Source organism: Cimex lectularius, unplaced genomic scaffold (assembly GCF_000648675.2).
Source record: "Cimex lectularius strain Harlan isolate CLEC.00 unplaced genomic scaffold, Clec_2.1 scaffold113, whole genome shotgun sequence".
NCBI lineage: Eukaryota > Metazoa > Arthropoda > Insecta > Hemiptera > Cimicidae > Cimex > Cimex lectularius.
This window is the reverse complement of record NW_019392858.1, coordinates 580,808-604,065: the sequence shown is the minus strand read 5'-3', so window position 1 is coordinate 604,065 and position 23,258 is coordinate 580,808. Positions and strand designations below refer to the sequence as shown.

The 23,258-nt window shown below is 33.4% G+C and overlaps 1 protein-coding gene across 3 annotated transcripts in view; it reads left to right on the top strand.

Annotated features, from left to right (window-relative positions):
- The window catches only part of LOC106669476 (forkhead box protein O), a 163,831-nt gene that overhangs the window by 23,775 nt on the left and 116,798 nt on the right, over nucleotides 1–23,258 (top strand). The window lies entirely within an intron of this gene.

Below are 23,258 nucleotides of genomic sequence, written 5' to 3'. Positions count from 1 at the left end.
ATCCGTTGATACCATTGAAACCTATGTTAAATTGACAATAGATGTGATCAATACTAAACTTGTAAACGTTGGTGAAATAAGCGTTTTAGCAGCCAGAACACGGAAAATTAATTTTTTTTTCAATGTTGAAAAACGTACTATGGTGACTCTAAACTACTATTTCCAAACCTAGAGAACAGTAAATTTCAGAAAACGTACTCCATTTAATATCCTTTTTAGTGATATAATTGCTTTTTGATTACTTTTTCAAAGATGAAGAAATTGACGAAGGAAAGGAAAAACCATAGCTAACGTATTGGTAAGGTGGAAAAATTAAAAAAAAAAAATTAAGGAAATTTTGAAGGAATGAACTAAAATACAATAATCCTTTAATAAAAGTTGCTGTTGTATTGGTAAACAATTGCACTATTCACTATTTCGGTTTCGAACCCAAATTAAAAAACTATTAAATTCATTCAAAATTTCCTTAAGCTTTTCATTTTTTTTAAAATACTTTCCACCTTACCAATCCTTCAACCACGGTTTTTTCTTTTCGTTGTTTAATTTCTTCACCTTTGAAAAAAGTAATTGAACAAGCAATTGCACCACTAAAATGATATTAAATGGAGTACGTTTTCTGAAATGTGCTGGTCTCTAGGTTTGGAAATGGTAGTTTAAAATCACGATAGTATGTTTTTCAACTTGGAAAAAAAGAAGGTTTTTTTTTCAATGTTTTTTTCTACTAAAACGCTTATTTCACTAACGTTTACAAGTGCAGTATTGATCACATCTTAGTGGAAATTTAACGTAGTTTTCAATGGTATCGGATTTGTACAGAACCTTTCTGTTTTGGAGTTATCATTGTTTATATGTTGTAACGTTGTGAAATCTTAAAAAATCAGAAAAAGGTGAATAACTCCGAAACTGTTGAGATTCGGACCATAGTTAATTAGGACTTTTTGGTTCTATTTTAAATGTAGAATCTACTGGCAAAGTTTGTAACACGAGTAACCGAACACCCTGTATATTAGAAAAGGAATAAAATGCGGTTCGATTCAGTGTTTCAGTATTTTGAATTTTCGGATGACGAAACATCAATTTGATTATCTGCATGGAGCAAAATAGGAACGGAAAACTAATAAAAATTATTATATACCATGTAGTACATACCATTTACCATATATAACAAATACACACTGGAAGACAAAAAAACCGGAAGTACATTTTGGGAACTAAAAAATATCTACTCCAAGGTCTTTTGGATTAGCGGTTCTGCTATGGTTTTAAGTACTAGCATTATTTCAAGCGAAGAAAAACAAGGGTTTTCTGAACTAGAGTTAGCAAATGTTCTTTCGAAACGTCCCGATTAGTGTTTAAAGCCGATCAGCGTGATACAAATCGTTTCTGATTGTAAACAAAGGTTTGATCGGTCGGCGTAAGAGACAGCTTAATCTCGTCCGAGTTAATTTTCTATGGTGGGTCGAGCTGTCCGCCCAACTTGGTTGATGAAGTCCTAATTTAAGAGATGTCATGGCTCTTAGTCTTCTAATTACTTACTTCGCTTCCGTTTTACACCTTGCTACCCACGTCAGTCGATCTTAGGATCTACCTAGTCGGCCGCTTAATGAGACATGGATCGATTTGAAGATTTTCAATCTAGCAAATCCCTAGCGTGTGAGAAAAGCTGGAGTGTTCTCTCGCCAAAATTCGAAATTTATAGTTGGTTTTGGTCAACAATTTATAGCGCTAATTAAACCAAATTAAAACTACCATTGAAGTTGTTTTACTAATTGCCACATTAATTTTAACCAATTTCTATTTTTTAAGATTTCCCCTAAGGGTGTGCGGGATGATGAACCTTTAGGTAGTTACTGTTGCCTATCCTTGCTCTTTTGTTCTCTCAAGCCAAGCATCTTTGCGGCCGGTGTCTTTGAGGATTAGGTTAAGTTGGTGTGAAGTGGCTTGACCATTTTTTTTTCTTACTCCCATCAGGAAGTAACCGTACTCCTCGTATGACTTATAGCTTATAGCTTCAAATTTTTCATCAGCCTCCATCCCTATGATAGTGGTTTCTCATTACATTTCTTGTCTTCTTCTGCCACTCCCAATTGAATCGGCATCATAAAATTAATTGACCTACTATTAATCTTGAATTATTGACGAAGTCGCCTGGGGTCCAATGGATAACTTGATCCAATTGAAATTTTACAAAATGGAGCTGGTCTTACTGAGGACACCCGTTCGCCTAGTCTAACATCTTCGTTACGGTTATGTACTGTTTATCCCAGGACCCATACAAAATACAATTTGGCCTATATTAATGTTTATCTCAGTAGACCCGCTAAGTCCGATACTATACGTGATCTTACCACCACAGGTGAGGCTACATTTTCAAGCTTATCTTCGCTGTCAGAATAGATAGCACTTTTTATCCCATTTTTAGTCTTTTCCTTGGAAAGATTGGGTTATTTAATTTATTTCAATATANATAATATATATATATTTTTTTATTCGTACGGGTTTAAATTTTTTAAATGCTGTGGGTGGTGTGAATTATTCGTATTTATTTTGTATTATGTATATATTTCTAGGTTTTCTATTTTTATTTCGTTGCGTGAACTCTTCTTACTTATCGATATTATCTGTTTTGCAATAGCCTTATCTAATTATTAAAAACGTATGACAGTTCGTTGGGAGAGATTGGGACGAATAAAGGGAGTTTTTGTTTTGGTTGTTTACGCCCAATTCTATATTTGCCATTTTTCTTTCTTGTTTTAATATGTTTCAAATTCAATAAGCAATCAATTCCGGCGATAAGAAGAGGTCTTTTTTGTTGCTTGAACAAATTTGTTAATGTCTTTTTCCCATGAACAACAATATAACAGAAATGTTGGCAATTGGCGATTCTGCGAATTATTTGTTTAAAAATATTATTCCCCTCGTGTATTATGTTTTTCTCGATGTTTTAAACAATTGTCCCTTTTGTTATTTAATTTAACTGAATCTAACCTAGGATCTTTTTCCGAATTTATTTATATTATTATTGTACAAATTTCCTTTTTGACAAAAATTACCTATAAATAAATGTTTCCAAATATCCTGAAAAAATACTTCGGGGATTTTTCTTGATAAAATTTTCGAGATAAGCAGGTTGACCCTATGAGAGTTTTAAGTAAATATTAGGAGAGAAAAATATATTGTCTTTTTATCTGAATGTATTTTTATCGTCTTTTGTTGTGATAGCATATTCTGCACTTGGCAAATGTACAACAGACTCACTAACTTTATTCACATCAACTTGGATTAACCGAATTTATTGAAATTAATTGGAGACACCAACGCTGGTTAATTGCTTGCTATGTGAGATGCTGTTCTCAGAGATTGGCCGTACGAATTGACCATGCCTCGCCTATCGATATTTTGTCGCTCATTTGAATATACACCAAAAGCAATTATATTCTTACGGTATGCATCGGTGGCTATTGTTTATCGGCTACCCCTCTCGTGTGTAATTCTATTAGAAGGACCATTATGACGGCCCTTATGATGTTATCTAAGGGGGAGTCACTTAGCTGTAGATCTTGAGACGTCCTTCAACCGTTCATTGACTGGAAAGTATAATCACGAATCCTTTACGCAGCTTTTAGCATCCATTTGATCACAAAAGCTGGTTTGAGTGTTAACAAAATTTACTCAACGTTTAGTTTTTGATTTCTGGCTCTTAGCGTTCTTCTCACCAAGAGTTGCCTTGTGATTGATGAACAAATTCTTGTCGTCTAAGTCAATACACAAACTTACTCATAATTCTTCAAGGTTTTCTCCTTGTATAACATGGACTTTTACAGATTATACATGAGTAGAAGAGATGTGCACCAGTACCATCACATGCTCCTCTCTCTCTCTCTCACTCTCACTCTCTCTCTCTCACTCTCACTCTCACTCTCTCTCTCTCTCTCTCTCTCTCTATCCGTCCCTCTCGCTCCGTCTCCGTCTCACTCTCTTTGTCTCTCCCCTCTTTTCTCTAATTTTCCTCTAATTCTACTTCTCTTTCTCTCCCACATATATCTCCATCCGTCTCTTCTCACTCTCTCTGTCTATCTATTTCTCCATCCGTCTTTCTCTCGCCTCTCGCTCTCTCTCCCATATGCATCTCCATCCGTCTCTTCTCACTCTCTCTCCCTCTCCCCCTTTTTCTTTAATCTACCTCTACTTCTACTTCTCTTTCTCTCCCACATACATCTCCATCCGTCTCTTCTCACTATCTCTGCCTATCTATTTCTCCATCCGCCTTTCTCTCGCTCTCTCTCCCATATGAATCTCCATCTCTCTTCTCTCTCTCTCTCTCTCTCTCTCTCTCTCTCTCTCTCTCTCTCTCATTCCCTCCCTCGTACCAAAAATGGTCGTTATCCAAACCAGATTCTAGATTCACAAAAAGATTATATGAACCTGCTAAAAGTAACAATAATTTTTATATAGTTAAATAAAAACTAAAAAAAATATTGTTGTATTCCTTAGCTCTTGTATTTCATGTCATATATGTTGTATTTAAATGCACAAAGGTTATTTCATGTCTTGAACATTATAAAAAGAGAGAAAAAAAACATAAGAAAAGTTATCTGATCTTCTTATCTTTAAAAATCAAAATAAAATTGGATAGTTTATACTGAGTAAATTAGAAAGGACATGCGTCCTACATTAATTGAGGAGAGATCCGGTAGCAACCAGTATTTCCGCAATTAATTATAAGTGCGGCTCTCCCGTTTTTCTCGAAGACTACACATCTCTTAACTCGTTCCCATTATCAAAGAGTCATCCGGCTATTTATAAGCAAAATTTCAAGGCTGTTTAATCCCCCTTTAAAAAACCGGGAAATTCCTGTATATGATGCAAGTTATGGAAGGCGTGTTTAAAGAAATCAAATCGATTGAGAATATGCGAAATATTATGCTGTCTCTTATTGTTTTGTATAATTCCAATTTAGGTTTCTCTCGAACCTACGTAACCATAACTATGGTCTGACATCCCGTGGTATTTTTGTGTCATGTTGGCAAATCCTGAATGGGAACTCGTTTCAAAATAGATTTTGATTTGGATAGAGTCAAATTTGACCTTGATTTATGCCAAGCCCTTAAACTCTTAACATTGGATTAAAATGCTTTGTGCATTTTCTTTATCACATGGTATGCATTGGGCTAATTGGTACAAATTAAATTTTTTATATCAAATTTTGGTCGTTAGAGTATAAGCGATTACCGTCGTTAATTTTGGAAGTACTTGTCGAAAAATTCGCACAGCCATTTGATGCTTTTTTAATTTATACCATTTTAATAGGTAAATATATAGCTTTTTTTCTCGAGAAAATAACATTCTGTTTTTTTCTCAAAGGTCAAGCAATTTCATAAATTGTGTACCATTGAAAATAACGTAATTTTTTACATAATAAGTGTGAGGGTACAGTTAAAGTAAGATCTCGAATTTGATGAGGTGGTTAGTTTTAAAGTTCAACCTTCTTCGTACATCATAACAGTTCACATAAAATTGTACTAAATAATAATTTTCAAATTAAAGTTAATGTAAAAGCTGAATTTGAAGATGTTGAGCTATTAATAAATTAAAACGCTTCTGATAGGATGCTTTCAGCATATTTCTAGGCATGTTTTGTACGAAGTTAGTAAGGAATTATCTTTTAGGGTTTGCTTCTATTTAAAACAAAAATCTAAACTTTATTGAATCTGAATTATGGTTTTATATGACAAAAAATGAACGACGAGAAGTGCATTTCGAGAGATTCTTTTGTCCCTGGACCTTCGACAACTTCTCAGTTTGTGGTCTTTCGCCTAATACTTTATTTGAAGAGGAAATCCTTGAATAGCAAGATTTATTGAAATGATAATCTTGATTGTTATGTTAATGTGAGGGCCAACGTGAAAAATTCCTCGCCTTTCCTATGTAAATGCCTCTTAAGCGTTATGTCATTGCGCTCACTGTTTAACTTCCATTGCAATTAAGATTGGCGATATCTGTTTTATTTATTTGTATTTTTTTTCTCCATCGGTTGTCGAGGAATAAAAACAGGGCTGGCGCCTATCTCGAGTACTATTTGCCAATTTTAAAACTGGCTCACTTTCACCATCCGCGTCTACGCATAAGGTGGATATTTATATGTTAAGAGCGTTTCATTAATATTATGTTGTACCAAATGATCTGCAAAAAAAAAAAGACGATAATTAGAAAATTAGAAAATCTCTATTGTTGCGAGGGCCCTGCCGGTTCGGCGGCTTACTCGTCATTATCGTAAATAGTGACTCAGTGGAACAAAGGATCGGTATTAAATGTAAAATGCGTGCTTGTGAATTAATGTGTTAACTGCGTAAGGTCAAGTTAGGTATTACGTAAAAGTGTGTGTAACCTTGGTCGGTGGGTATCTTTTGAGTTGTAAGGCCCCCACTTCGCGAGATAACGGCCACCTATCGCTTTTGATTTGCGACTCAAGCTCGGTTTCTTCTGACCTCACAGAACCTGTTCGTTCTTCCTACATGCCCGTCCACCTACGCACATGCAAAAATTATATTTCGAATATACCATCGAGTCCATTTTTATCTACAGTGGAATGAAATGATCTTAGCCGTCGGTGGAAAAGCCGATTTCGGCGATGAACAGATCTTCCTGAAGGCCTGCAATCGACTTTCTCGGTCGTTCTTACGCAACTTTTTTTTTTTCGAACGAGTTGTCGAAATCATCAACCAGACTTAGCCACCGCTTCCACTCCACTTGAACATTCGACGGAACCTAATAACCTATTTTGCAAGATTAACTGCCTCGTAACCATCACATTTATCGGGGTTTTACTATGGAAATCACTCCGTAACTGATATTGCTCTGGTTGTTGCACAGAGGTATAGATAAATTACAAGCATTATAAAAATATATATACACAGATAAAAATATGAAAAATAATTAGATCGTGAAGATTTACCACTGTCTAAATTGAAGGTGTGTTTTAAATTCTTGGAAAATAATAAAAAACCGGTTTGATATTTGAATATTAGGTTTGAAGTAATATTTTCACCAATTTGCACTTATAAATATAGTGTCCTGATTTTGCACATGACACGTGTGTGACCTTGTTCTTAAACTGAGGGTCTTAATCCCTCTTGTTTTAAGATCGTCTTTACTTAAAGACGACCATTAAGTTCATCTTCGATTTAGAGGGAGAAAAAATATAGAAATCTGCCTGTTATTTATTGTATTTATGGTGTGAAATTTCTGGAATGTGGCCGCTCAAAGTAAATGACGCATTATCGATTAACTTTATTCACCGAGCTGACGTAAATTGGGTTAGTAATTGGACAAGGGTAAATTCCAGAGCGTTTATTTTCAATCTTGATATTTATTTACAATTCGAACATTGAACGATTTGACTGAACCATGTGCGAGCACGTGTTACATGGGAAGGACGAATAGCTGCCGTTTTGCTTGTAAAAAAGGTTTTTCTCACCGGAATGGTTCTCTCTTCGCCATGATCAAGGTCATTTTTTAATATGATCATGATTTCCGTTTGCCCACTCTTGTAATTACACTCGTTTAGTTCAGAAAAACCTTAACGACTAGGGTTTAAGGTTTAGATTATTGAGCATAGTAGTTGAGAGTCACGTGTGGCTAATGATTGGGTATAGAAGTTAACTTAGTGAAAAAAGTTCACACAACACGTTCATAATTTATTTTATTAATTCTTATTATCCGATCTACCTTCAGTTACTAACATACTTAAGTGATTTATGACATAAAAAAATATTTACAATTGAATTCTTGAGTAAATATTAGGGTTTGTGTCCGAGTTTTTAATTGGTTCTATAGCATTTGTGTTTTTATCAAACTTTTATGGCATAAATTATTGCAGTGCAAATATGGTAAATTTCAAGCTTCTTTTGTACATACAATTTAATCTTTTTTGCATATTGAAGTCAACAAAGATGCAACTGTTTAATTTTTTTAACGATTTCATTAAACAGCGTTTTATTAACCTTTAAATTGTGATCGACAAAATTGTATGGTGGGGGTGAATGTAGTCAGTTTTGTACAGCACCGTTTAAATGATATTGCCAATGGCAAAATGAGTAATAGGTATTATACAAGTCCCTATATTTTTCCCTATTAGTAAGTGTTGAACATGGAAAAACCAATCTTACTCGACTGTTTGATCCTGTTGGAGGAGGTCGGCTGATCGTTTAGATTGGCTTCTGAAGGTTGGCCCAAGTGAGAAAACAAGGCACTCAGGTGGGAAGGGGAGAGACAATAGACTCTACAGGTGTCCCGGCGTCAGGCCATTCATAGCAAGAGATCGATGACGTAGTATTCCATGACGTCATTCCTCCGCCGCAATTGACTTTACATTCAAACAAATACGTAAACACAAGAATAACGATGTATAAACGATAAAGATGTGTTTATCCTACTCATGTTGGATAATCCAAAGCCCTTCGGGTCGCCCACCGACGCTCAGAAGTCCAGAATCACTATTAAGATCCGACTGTACAATTTCTGAAGTATCGAATCGACAAACTCCATATTGTCAACGATGACTTAATATACTCAACTGCGTATGTTTTTTTAATTGTAAACAATAGCTTGATTCGCGGAGCGTTGATCATCGTTTATCAAAGAGATAGCACTCGTCCAAGATAAGACTCATACGTTAAAATCGTGATATTTAATATATATTTATCTTATACACGCTATCCTCTTATTGGTGTGTAAAACTTTCCATCCAATACTAGATATAATTGTCTCCCAGTATTGTCTGAGAAATGTATCTTCTAACACTCGAGTATGGGCAGTTTGGTTTAAATAAATGGTACTTTTATTTATCAGTAGTACAAAGTCACTTTTTGTACGTATTTTCTGACAGTTAAACAAATATTTCTGACAACACAGGTAATAAAAACATAGGCGGCAGAAGTTGATCTGGCTGGTCAGTATAGTTTCACTGTGTTACGCCTCCGCATAATTATTTTTAAGTACATTTTACAGACAGAACTAATTCAGATGAAGATGCTAAAAGGTGTGAAAACAGTTTTGATGTTTTGAACAGTTAATTTTTAAAAAAAATTGTTTTGGATTGTTCACCCAATTTTTTAAATGTCGTCTAATGACCTCTACGAAGATCGGAACCCTACGTAGATTATCTGCAGGTCGATCAACGAACATCAAATTTTTCGAATGTTAGTGGGTGTGACTTGACTCAAAAACACACATCAGGCATAAATGTATAAAACGGGATGTACAATTTGAGGTGGATCGAGTATGACGATAAAATATTAAAGTTTCGTAGATGGTTTACCAGTATAGATAGCTTTGACTTTTTTCAAAATGCGTTTCTTCTTCGCTTTTTTTACGAACATAAACGAACACAATGTGGATCATAAATAGTCAAACAATGATATTTTTAACTTTTTCGTAGTACGAGACATATGGATGGATTCATCAGAGTAAACAATACTGATTGGCTTTCTCTCTTTTTCCATATTTTTCTTTTATTTTGTGACTAGTCAATTTAGGTCTGAATCTGTTGAAGCAGAATAATAAATAGTTTAGTCTTGTGTGCCTGTATGCCGACAGTTCGAGCGAGAACAGGCAAGCATGGTTGATCAGAGTTGATAAATTTAAAATTTTGAATTGGATATCGAACAAGTTGATTTTTCACAACCACCATTAATACACCTAATATTTTAGTTTCAGTCTACTAACATTCTAACTTAAAAGTTATAAAATTCAGAATGGAATGAACGATTAATTTCTCTGCCTGTGACGGGAATACAGTGGGATTGGGCGGACCATGATGACCAGATTAGAGCACACATACAATTTGGTGTATTGTTAACACAATGGGATGACAATTAATTTTTTTTTGTTTAATAAACTGTCATTCATTGCACTAGTAAATGTTTTCAAGTAGGACCATCACGTTTTTTGTCCCTATTGTTCCAATGTTTTAGTCTTGAGATCAAAGATCTTTTTATTGTCTTACTAGTTGATAAAGTTCTCGAGGGGTCGACCTAGGTTTACCTTTATTAGTTTAAAAAATATCCAATCATTACGTAATCAAAAATCAAAACTTAAAAGTGAAAATATGGTCTTAACTACTTCCTAAATTGTCAAGGACTTGTCCCTCGCAAAGATCTTGCGTGTAGAATGATATTTTTAAACAGATTTATGGGTCGTCTATTATATTCGGACTTTGGTCAAGCTCCAGCAGCCGATATAAAACTAGAATGTCAACTTGGTCTATCTTTATGTAATACACGCTTTTCAGGCGTTTCTGGCAACGAAATCTGGCAAAATTTTAGTCGAGCCAACTTTCTTGAACTTGCAGTTTAAATTGCATATTACTTTTACGATTAATGGCGCAACGGTTAAAGCTAGCATGGACTTTGATGATTTTTTTTAAATTTTCTTATCTTAAGTATTGTATAGTCAGTTTTTTCTTCAAGATAACCATGGATTTAGGAAAGAAGTGTTTGCGCTTGTATAAAAATAAATTTACAAACAAAAGTGACAATTCGTTTATTTGCACCGAAAGTATTTATTTATAATATTTTGTTAATTGATATATCATTCAAGCACTTTTTTTGATAAAATTTTTTTAAACTTTGCAATTTGACTTTCGGACTACATGACTTGAAACATGATACGATGTCGAAGACCTCTGTTGACCAATGAAACAGAACTTCTGTTTCATAACGCTTGTCCTCATGTCTGGATGGGAAATTAGCGAATTGTACTACTCCTGACATTGATGAACAGATGTAGACTGGATACAGATTTGTGGAAAGTAAAGGGTTCAGCTGAACCTCGTACAAAAGGGCAGTTGCATCAGGGTCCAGGTGATGAATATAGAAAATGGCAGATGTCTGTGTTCATATTAGAGCTGTTTCTGTATTTATGATTTATTCTATTTGTGGACGACAGAAAAAATCATGTAATTAATTTTAATTGTTGTCTTTTTATTCGTATTTAGCTTGGTATTTATTGGTGTTTGTGTGTTTATCTTTCGCTATAAATACAACGACTCCTTTAAACGATGTCTTTAACGTAAGAAAATACCAGCCCTCTTTAGTCTTGCGGCAAGAACAAACCCCCGAAATCGATATAATAATAAAAAAATAAGTGGCTACTTTGTTCTCAAACAAAATTACTATTGTACATATAATTTTATGGATAATTATCTTAATTGAGATCTTCACTGTGATAGTCGATAATTATCGTTTTAAAAATAAAGTGACCTCCCTTATGTTATGACTATTAGTAAAATGATAATAATATATGTACGACCTAAGCATAAAATTTATTTTTTGTAAAATAGAGACACTGTTCGTTCGTATGCAATCGTTATCGGGCAAAAAATATTAAATCTTGCAAAACTTTATGTCCTCGAGTGAAGATATTCAGTTTGGGTTTTTGAAAAGTGATTTTTGTTTTGTTTAGCAATAAGTAATTCACCTTTGTGTCATTTAAATATGCGTGGTCGGCCTTGGTTGGCTGCCACTATCTTTGGCATTCGGCCCACGTACTCCACCTTTGTTTATTTATATTTCAACTCCATCAGTGTTAGGTTTGATTAAAATTAAAATACGAATCTCGATAAGGGCGAAGTTGGAATTCCAAATTATAACTTAGTCCCATGGAAATGAGATCTCGCGGGAATTAGTTAACTACATAAGACTTACAATGGGATCGTGCACGACCTTGGTAGCCGGCAATGTAAGTTAATGGGTCATAGTCCCATAAAATAAATTCTGATGGAAGATGGACTAAAGACCGTTAAAAATTATGCATTTTAAAATAGAAATTGGCGGTAACGTACCTTTTTTCCCGTATGCCAACTTATAAATTCGTTGATAATATTCTACTTTTTTCTTTTATTGTAGTGGTGCGTACTTCATAATTTGAACACCTCTAACTGCACTGTGACAATATCATTCTCCTTGTATAAAAACAACAACTTTATAAATTTCTACTTTACGAAAATTTCACCAATAAATTACATATTTTGCATTACCGTGAAGCTTTAGTTAGGTATACTAGGCATAAAAACCTGACTAGAAAAGGTTATTCAACCAATAATTTGGGCCATTTTCAATAAATGTTTAAAGGTTGTAGCGTATTTATTTAAATGTATAAATTCAGGCGGTCTTGTTTATTCAAATATAACGTGTGGGTCTTTTTTTACCAAGCCTTCTTCACCCTTCAGCTCCTCAGTATCTTCGTGTTTGGAGCCCCCACGACCCACCTTTGTCGGTCCAGGTCGGAAAGAAGATAGCTTAGAACTCTTTTCCGAGTTATGGAAACTGCAAGGATGCGCTTAAGATAAAGTGGACAAAGGAGGGCAGCTGCTTGGTCCTCAAGACGAACCCTTCTGACCCCTTCAGGTGCTTTCCTAACCGGGCGGTTTACTTATGCGAACAACTTTGAAACATTGGCATGAACTACTTGAAAATCACTTTATTTTGCTGCTGAAAATCTGTATAACTCAAGCTATAAAGTCAACAGTCCATTGTAATATAAAATAACTTATTCTAAAATATAGAGCATAAATATTTAAAAGTGTGTTTAAACTATTTATTGTGCTTTATTCTTGGGTTGACGGATTTTTTTAAAACTTGTCTTTTTAATTTATAATTAGTATTTTTTAAATAAATTTGTGTATTATTTTTACATTAAATTTTTATATCGTTTTGGGATTTTACTCCCACCATCAGAATCTACATTAAAGAACAAACATAAATATAACAAAGGATATTACTATTTTAGATTTTATTATTATAAAGCTTACTCTTTTTTAAAATTTAAATTATTCATTATGTATATATTTTTAAAAATATATACGACCATTTTGCATCTGTAATGTAAATTTATTTATATAAAAATTTAGTGTTATTTAAAAATGAAAAGTTTACTTTTCGACAAGCTGCATGGGCGAGATAGAAAGGTTTTTTTTATTTCTTTATTTCTTTAATTTATTTTTTTGAATGCGCAATTATTTAGGAATCTATTTTTTTGTGTATTTATACAATTAATTCATAATACGGAATTTTTACAATAATTTGAATTTATTTTAGAATAAGAAGGTTTGTTGTCTTGATGTTAAGATTTTCACTGAAATTTAAATGATTGGATTTTTTGTTTTTATTTTTTTTGTGCATTTTTTTAAAAGAGAATACAATGTCATTATATAATTTAATTTTAAGAGTTTGCGTCAAGATTTAAATATTGAATTTTTTTTTAAATATTTGAATACAATAGGGACATTTAGTTGTAATCAGTTTTTAAAAAAAGAAGTTATTTATTTTTTACATCATCTGTTTTAGATTGTTTTCAAAATCTAAAATGTATTTGGTGGATAATATGTTGTGATAATATTTTATTTTATTTTTATTTTTTGTGTCATTACTATCGTTTTTACGTCAGTTTCGCAGGATTTTTGTTTTTTTCTATATAAATTTTATTATAATCATTACAATCAATTAAATAAATTACATCATTTTTTAATTTAGTTTTCTTACATCTTTAATTCGGGGAATATAAACTATTAATTTTATTTTTTGCCGATGAAACCCAAATTTAATATCATCACCTCTATGCGGCCATCTGTTTTATTTTATATATATATATATATGTATTTATATTTTTTAAAATGTAAATTCTGATGGTGGGTGTAAATTCCAAAACGTGCAAAATATTTCTGTAAAAAAATGTTAAATTTTATTTATACTTACTTTTTCTTCTATAGTCGTTGCCATTGCCTGAACTTCGTAGTTTGTGAATGTTAAGTCTTGTTCCTTGTGGTTATTTATTGGGTAGGTTACTTTTTATTGGGTAATGTTTTTTTTTTGGGGGGGGGGCTGATTTGAAATTCTAACGGCTCTCGATTTAAGGGGAATTGTGAAATTCCAATTTGGAAGGTGGTCCTGCGGTTTAATTCATACAGGGCCGTTTTTAGAAGAAAGTGGGACACTGGGATTGGGGTTGGCCGATGGCTATCGTATCCTCTATTCGCCGATGGCTAAAAGGGTATTGGCTACCTGCATACTTATTGAAATTTTCGTACCTAGAAACCCCATCTGCCCGTCCTACTCGAAGATTTCGGAACCTACCAACTTTACGATGACAGGCTCCCGGTCTAAAATAATCCATTGTCTGTCTAGTTGCAAACAGAATTATTTTTGCTGGAACTGTAAGTGATTTTCTATTAAAAAAATTATTGCTCCAATTTTATCCTTAAAACTTAAAAAACTAACTTAAAAGTTAGTGTTTAAAAAAGTTGGCATTATTTTTTAAACATTTCGGATGTGCATATGATTTGGTTAGTGCATATCTATATAATATAATGAAATTGGTATAAAATGATGGTAAATTGATTTTCAATACATTCGTCGTGCTGCTATGGGAAATGGTGGATTTAAAAATTCGCGTTGTTCTTACGAGAGGATTTCATAGCAAGCAGCCCGACAGTTTATGCACCTGTTGCATCCAAACCTCATTAGATTATAATATTTATGACCTTTTATGAATACTGCTTACCAGGGGAAATCTATCTGCAAAACAATTCAACAAAAAGACGGCCTCTAAATACACCCGTTTTGTAATTAACAAGAAACAGACGCGATTTTGCTTGATTGGAAGTGATTGTTTTTATATTGCAAAGGTAAGTTCTTTTCCAATTTTTACAGAAGCTTGATTTATTTTTAAAACAAAAGATCGGATTTTGAAATTCTCAAAAAGGAAAAATAATGTTCAGAGTTATTTTCCCTACTAATATTACACAACAAGAATTTTGTTTGAAATTGTTGTGATTTCTCGTTTATCGTATGGAATCTGAACATGTGAAATTCTTGTTTGTTTTGATGAGTACATCGACCCTAGATGGGAATAATCTGTTGTTGACATTGGCGTATTAAACAAAACTGCAAGTTTACTCGTAAAGAAAAGATCCTGAAGTATAATTTTTACAGTTCTTAAAAAAACTGACTTAAAATACTTTCTTCTAATAAAAGGTTCTTTTTTATTTTAGATTTTACGTTTAGAAAGTTTATTTTTGTTGATACTTTTTGAATATATGAAAGCTCATTGATTTGTTTGGAGGTAGCCGATCCGTCAGAATTGTTAGGAACGGTGTAAACAGGATCTCCTCTGCGAATTTTCCTTTTTATTCATAAATTCTATTAATGGAAAACACTTTTGTGTTTCTCAAACGAAATGTCTAGATGTCATTTGAAAAGTGTTCGGAAAAAGTTACCAACGATTGACAAACAAGCTATTAATACAATAATCTAGAGAAAGTAATTGAATTAACGAAGTTTATATTTAAAATAAAAAAAGTTTTCTCGTAAAACCCCACTTTGTTTAATTGAAAGAAAAACTGCCCTTGGAAAATACACACCCAATGTATTCAACTTTTATTTTGATGGGTGGAAAACGAAGACTTTCTCAAACTGATTAATTTAAACACCTTGTCCGCAAGAAGAAAGCAAGATTACGTAAAAAATGGATCACTGGGTAAACACAATTCCTGGGGTCTCATGCCCTTTCAAGGTGTCGGTTCCGGTCAAGTGGGATTATAATTCTAATCTCTAATCCAATTCCACTACCGTTTATTAGCAGGCTCATTTGGTGCAGCCTCGTCATTCTGTTTTATTAACTTGTACCCGCGAGTTAATAGCAGACCTCGAGCTTTCCAATTGCGGCGGTCTGTGGCACCATTATCTTTGATACGGATATCGTGTTGTGCTCTTAGACCGTCACATTCCCAGAATGCTTCAAATTGGTCAGTATTTATTTTTCATCCTATTGTACTGAATGTACTTAATTTGCGTACAATAAAACAGAATCGTAATATATCCTATTTGATAATCAATTTTGAAAAAAAGTTGTTCAATCAATACCTTCTTCATCAAATGTTATTCATCATATCAATAAAATATTCTAATCCGTAAATAAGATAAGATAAATTATGTAACAATACCCATAATGCGCAAATTTGGGTAATTTTAGTTACAATAATTGTTCAATGTCTCCATCATTTGATATCTTAAAACAACCAAAATTCTTCTAACTACTGCCAATTTTGATTTCCTTGTGCAAACTTAAACTGTTTCACGATTTTCACTAGATGAATTATGACAATCAAGTTAATTTAGTTAGTTAACTAAACGTTAGATTATTTTCAATTCTAAAAAGCCTGAGTGATTTTCATTGGATTTAAATCGTTCCTAATATCTATGTACATCACATTCCTTGTAAATACTAAAATTACAATCGATTTATTATTGTGAACTAAAACGCGACGTTCACAAGTCTCATAAACGTAGATTTAAATGGTTTTACATTCAACACTTAATTTGAATCGTTCCTAATTTGACATCCATACACGAACTAACATTCATTATAGTAAGTAATAAAAGTAAAATTTATTTCCTATTCATTGTTCAAACACGATCGTTTCGCACGACCTTCACACAATGAACCTTTCACACAAGAGGTCGTCTTACAGGGTTTTATTATTGACTTACCATTTTCGCAGTTCATTTCAAACGAGATCGTATATTTGTTTCGTATTAATCTTAATTTGAGAACAATCTAGAACACATATCAAATAACCTGCTTTTTTTTATCACACAGCTTTAGACTTAATTAATTAATATTTTTTTCTTTATTGGTCCTATCAACTTATCAGTTCCTAAATATTTCAATTAATGCGAGACCTATTTCTTTGAATGTTTTCCTTATATTGATATTTGCCCCCCCCCCAGAACAATCAAGAACAAAATTAAATCAAATGAACTACCATTTTTTCCCACATACAGTTTCTGGCTTATTTAACCATTTCTTGATGTATTTAGTTATATCGTTATTGCCAAAAAAACTTTCTCCTATAAAAATAAGATTGATATAAACAATATGATAACAAATCGAGTTTATCCAATAAACTGGCCCTTTTGACATTGTTTAACATAGGTAGTAGTTTAGGCATAATTAAACTATTTTTCTTGGTTTTAATTTAAATTACACAAGATTTTATCGATCCTACATAAAATAACATGTCTCGTAGTAATTACTAACGAAACATTGATTGTATAATAAGATCGTTTCAACATTCACACAACGAACCTTACACAAGAAACTACTCAGGTGGGCTGGAAAGGTTCTAGATCTACACTGTTCAGTTTATCTATCATTTCTCAATATATTAGGGATAGGGATAGAAGAGGCGGCCACAAGACCTCCTGCGCCTCGACCTGGGTAGATCTATTGTCCTCTCCTGTTTTTTATATCTCACTGGCCAGCTTCAGGTTGCTAATCAACCTCTACAGCCTTGCCAGCGGCTCCTAAGCATAGGATCTTGCTTGTGGTTTTTCCTGTGTTAGTTGCACGAACTTGCACCTACATAGACCTTTACAGGAACGTAAAATGTGTTCTGCGGACTCCTCCTCTTCCTGGCAGTATCTGCACAGTGTTTCTTCTGTACTCCTAACCGGTGCTTGTGCTTTCTTAAGCGGCAGTGCCCTGTCAGGAGTCCAACCAGAATCCTAGTTCAGTTGCGGTTGCCTTCCAGTAATTCTTTTGTTAGTTTTGCGGATGGCCCTTCTTTGAATCTCTTCGCGTGTCTCATGCCTGTGGTATCGTCTAACCAGGTTTAGGACCCATTAAGGTTCTATTTTCTTTTGTGGCAGGATATTAAGACACAGTAGGGCTCAGGACTTAGAGAGTCCATGTTGGCTCCCTCTTTGGCCAACATGTCAACCTTTATGCCCCGACTGCCCACGGACTCATGCAAGGGTCAAATCATTAGCGTCACTCACATCTGTCAGGGCCCCCACAGTTCCAAATACTCTTTGCTTTCACCTCGCATGAGCCCTAGGGCCTTTAGTGCTGCCTTACTATCAGAGAAGATGCCTACCTTCCGGGAATGTATTCCTAGCCTTTTTTTTCCCTGGCGCAGTTTCGCTATAATTTCAGACTGGAAAACTGCAGCATATTTACCTAGGTTTACCGTCAGTTTGGTCTTTCGATTCATCCCGAAGAATCCAGTTCCCGTGCCCTTGTCGGTTTTGGAGCCGTGAAGTGTCCAGTAGGCGTTTGCCTTTAGCGGTGTTCCTTTGGCCCATTCTTCCCGTTCTGGTATCAGTACCTTGTACTTTTTAATAAAATTTTGTTTTAAAGTAGTGGAATTGATTGGCACGCCTAATATGGCATCTACCTGCATCTCCTGCCTCAGTTTCCTTTGTTTATTTGCATAGCCTATCCTTACCGATGGTTGTCCATTTGTGAGCCAGTGCGCTGCTGCTTTGGCTTCTCCTTGGATTAAAATATGAAGTGGAGAGAGATTTAACAGCACCTCCAGGGCCACAGTTGTGCGTTGTGCTCATGGCTCCAGTGACACTGAGACAAGCTTGTCTGTGGTTGCCACTTAATAACCTGATTTGATCTTTATCGTTAGTACTAAATATGTTATATATTTGCTGTAGTGAAAATGAAAATGATATTTATCGAATTGAGACTTCAAGTCAAGTTAGTGTTTGTTCGCCAGTTTTATGTCTTTTTCCACAAATTATCTACATAAAACTGGCTTATTTATCAGTTTCTGATTTAGTTAGTTAAATAGGACCATTTGCCATGATAATTGGTGCCAAAAAATATATTTGAAATTGATATTTATCGATTTATGTAAAACTAAACAACACAGTTATACAAGAACCTTGTCTTTTTGGCATTTTTTACATACAGAGTCAAGAATCAATTTGTCTGATCAAGTGGACTGTATGGGTTTAAAATTAAACTAAAATAAAATGAATTATCAAATAAAAAGGAAATAAAGCACTCACCTCGGGTGATGATCGTCCAGCTACCTCAACTGAAGTAAAGGGGGATGCAAGGAGGAAAATGGTCGGAAAAGACAGGAAAAGTCGGGACAGGGGACCTTCACCACGCAGATATCTCAGGAACCTCACCAACCGGAGCGATGACGACGATAAATTCATCAAATGAAGACAATAAACGAAATAAAATAAATTTTAAACTGGGCCACGATTTATAAAAATTACAATGACTCAAGACGACGACACGACGAAATCAAAACTCGATCTGGCCGACGACGAGGCCGGAAACGTGGCGGGGGGTTTTCCGAAATCTTATCCGAGTAATCCTTACGGCGTAAACACAATTTCTTATTGTATTTAGTTCCAAAGGGCCATTAAATCATTCATTATACATTATCATTTCAGCAAGATGCTTCATTTTTCAACAAAAATGTCTTTAAAATTGGTATTTAAAAATTAAAAGAAAAATGAAAAACACGGTTTTTCAATCAATCTGTCCTTTTTTCCAATTTTCTATATCAGTGTTAGGCTGATATTTATCGAGTTATAGAAAAATAAATAATACATTTATCCAATAAAACTGTCCTTTTCGTCATTTTTGTACATACAGTGTCAGGCTCGTTTATTAATTTGTCATTGTATTTAAAAAAAAGGATCATTATGATTTGAGTCCAAAACTTTCTTTTTTAGGAAAATCTCTTATAAATTGGTATTTAAATATTTATTGAAAAATCAAAAACAGTTACACAATACAATTATTCTTTTTCTCATTTTTCTACATACGGTGTCAGGCTCGTTTATCTATTTCTTATTTATTTGCTAAAAAAGACCATTATCATTTGAGACCAAAACTTTCTTTTTTCCAAAATGTCTTATCAATTGGTATTTAAATATTTATTGAAAAATCAAAACAGTTAACCAATACAACTGTCTTTTTTCTAAAAATATAGTGTTATCTAATAAAGTTGTATTTTTAACATAAAATTTCAGGCTCATTTAAAGTTTTTGATAAAATGCGACAATTTATCTACTTGTGCCAAAAACACGTTTTGTTTTGAGTTAAAATTTCGATAAAATAGATGTTTGCTTATAAAAAAAATGTAGAGACAGGTTTATTCTGAAAAGTTTGTCCATCCAACTTAAAATATTAGGTTTTTTTTAAACAATGTTTCGATGTGTCTAGTTTATTTTTTGAGCCAAAAACGTTCTTCTACTGCCAAAAGCGTTGATAGAACTGATATTAATCAAGAAGAAGAAAAACTAAAATCACGTTTAACCAATAAACAGTTAGATATTAATATATTGTAGTTTCAAGCTTATTTGTCTTTTGCGCCAAAAACACTTTTTGTTTTAACTAAAAATTTGGATAAAAATTGATAATTACTGATAAAAAAAACTCAAGAGACGTTGATCTAAGAAGAAAAAGAACTAATCTTTTCGACACAAAGCGCCCGGCTTATTTATCAATGTTCCGATTTATCTATTTAAATCATAATCTACTCATCTTTTGCGTCAAAAACCGTCTTTAGTTTCCAAAAACAGATAAAATTGATATTTACAGGTTTCTAGAAAAATCAAAAACCAGTTTACCCAGGAAAATACCTTTTCGATAATGTCCTTTATGTTACAGAACGCACTTTCATGTTTGATCTAGATCTCTATTTTTCGGTTTTAAATTTCATTGTAGGTAGTTGAAACTATTATTGATTAGTGAATAGATGTACTTATTTGTTATATTTTTAAATTAATAATTACAGTTTTATTCTCCTGATTAAAGACTGTAATTCTCGAAAGCTCAGAGAAGAAACAGTCATTTCTAATTGGCCTCATTCATGATCGTCTTTCATCATAAAATTGTAATGTTGGAGGCTGTTTAAAAAATGTATTAGACATATTTTTCAGGCTTATTTGACTATTTTCCATTGAATTTATTTAGTTAAATAGAGCCATTTATCTTCATTGTTGGTACTAAAAAACGTTATTTTTGTTCAGAAAAATCAATAGAATTGATATTTACCGAATGAGAGAAGTCAAAATCTGGTTTATCTTATAAACTGGCATATTCGACTATTTCAGGCTTATAAATGATCTCTGTATGTATATAATTAGATGTTAGTAAATATATTTTTTTAAATATTTTAATTTAAAAAAGATCATGTTTACCCTATAAACTGGTATTTTGAATTTTTGTACATTCCGTTTGATGTTTGACCAATTTTTTATCTTTACAGTTGGGGTGCCCAAAAGGTCCTTTTTTATTAGGCGTTAGGGTTTTCTTTTTTGCATACAGTACATTTTATATAAGCCACTGCGTTTATTTAAAATCCGTTGAGTTAATTTAGGCATGAAAAACGCAAAGACGTGCGAGGGGATTTAACGAGTCATCCTGGTGTCGGTTCGGATTTGTAAGGGCCACCAGGGTGAGACGTGGATTAAAGCAGAAGGGAGAGAACGGTCAAATAACAGAAGCAATTAGACGAGGAACGGCCGGAGTAAATCATTGTCCCCTGCGGAAAGGTAATTCTATTTCAATCTAACGATAAGTTCTTGGCACTGTATAAACGGCGAAAACACTCAGGACGCACGGTTGCAATTTTTAACCTTACAATGGACAAAAATCAAGTGGCAGATATTACGACAAAGAGTAGGAGCAAGGCCGTTTCTAATGAAAAGGCCAGAAAGTTAATAGTTAGGAGTCTGTCTATTTATACACGAACTAAGAAGACTCTTATCTAAGACCTTGCTCAGCCGGAAGTGTACGTGAGTCAAAAAAAAAAAAAAAATTAAGTTCTAGGAGACAAAAACCAACCTTAAACCTTTCTGATAGAGTATTTAAAGAATTTTTTTCTTAACATGGAAACTTATGCAACACGTAAGCCGTTTTCTTCTGATTTATATTACGTTTTCTTGCTTGAAGTAACGGATTGAAATTAATTCAACCTTTTGAAATCATCGTTGAAATTCACGAGTTAATTGCTTCATGTTAGTGTAAATATAAAACCTTCCCGATATATGCGTATTTTTCCGATTTTTTTTGTTTTAATCCGGAAAGGAGAGCAAAGACGATTGGGGTTATTTGCGGATTTCATGCCTGCCTATTTCTTTCGTACACGCCCGGGTGAATGTAAACCGACTACCAAGGGCGATACGCAAGCCGAACAGTTTTGGCTGTAATTTCGTGTTACGCAGTTCCTAATGAAGACATTTTCTACAGATGTTTATAACGTTTTAAAATAGGTTTTTGCTGATAGTTCATTACTGTGAATTTGTTCAAAACCCCAAAAAATACTCTGTGTGTATGCGTTTTCAAAATTAAAAAGAAAGAAAAAGTTTTAGGAGTGTGCACTGATGAAAATATTTCTTAACATTTAAATTTATGTAAAAATCTATTAAAAAAGATTAACTATAAGGAAAATACAAAGATATATCAGAGATAAGATAAAAGCGCAATGTTTGAAACGCTTTAGACGAATTTTTTTTGGATTGCATGGCCATTTTTAGAGATAGTTTATTGATAAAATAATTGATGGAAAATACCGCAAGGGTAAAAACTTTGTGAATTAATCATATTATCGTTTCTTTCGTTTAAATCGAACGTTTTTTTTTTTTTTTTTTTAAACTATTGTGGCCTACGAAGTGATGAACCTTTTAGTTGCTCGTCCTGACTGATCAAATCTGCGAGGACAGACAAATAAAAATGATACATTACTATCATGTACTGACACTCGGCTGATTGGGAATTAATTTCTCAACAATTATTAATTATAATTATTGTTATTATAATTGATAATTATCAATTATCTTTACTATTCCTTATGTAAAACCATATTGGGTGTTATCTATTTTGAAAAGGTGGACTGTTCATCTGGTGTAGGGCGAAAGTTGGTTAATATTGGTCTGCAGATGCAGTATATTTCGAACCCTATAAATTTAATTTAATTTTTTAAAAATAGTAAATACTTCTACCAATTGAATTCTTTCGATTTGTTATGACATATGTAGGATACACAGCTAAGATCCCTGTTGATAAGGCATTGCGAGTTGTTTCAATATGATTTTAGATATCTGATATCAGCCGTCCACCGGTTATTACACCATACTTTATAAGTTTTCATACATTTTTAGTTATGTTTTTCCCCAATGCAATCTAATAATATAGTGAACAATCAGATTTTTATTCTTTTTTTCTTGCTTTCTTTCACTTGGGTGTCATGTACAATAGGTTTCTGGGCTTGACCTCGGAGTTTTTACTTCTGTATTTCAATATTCCTTATATGAAACATTATATTTACGTGTTATTTTTTGTAAGGAGATACGTTGTTCATCTTGTTTCAGGTGGAATTGCCGGCTACGAGTGTAATACTTGTAAATTTGTACGTCAGTTCTACAGTTTTGAAATTTCAG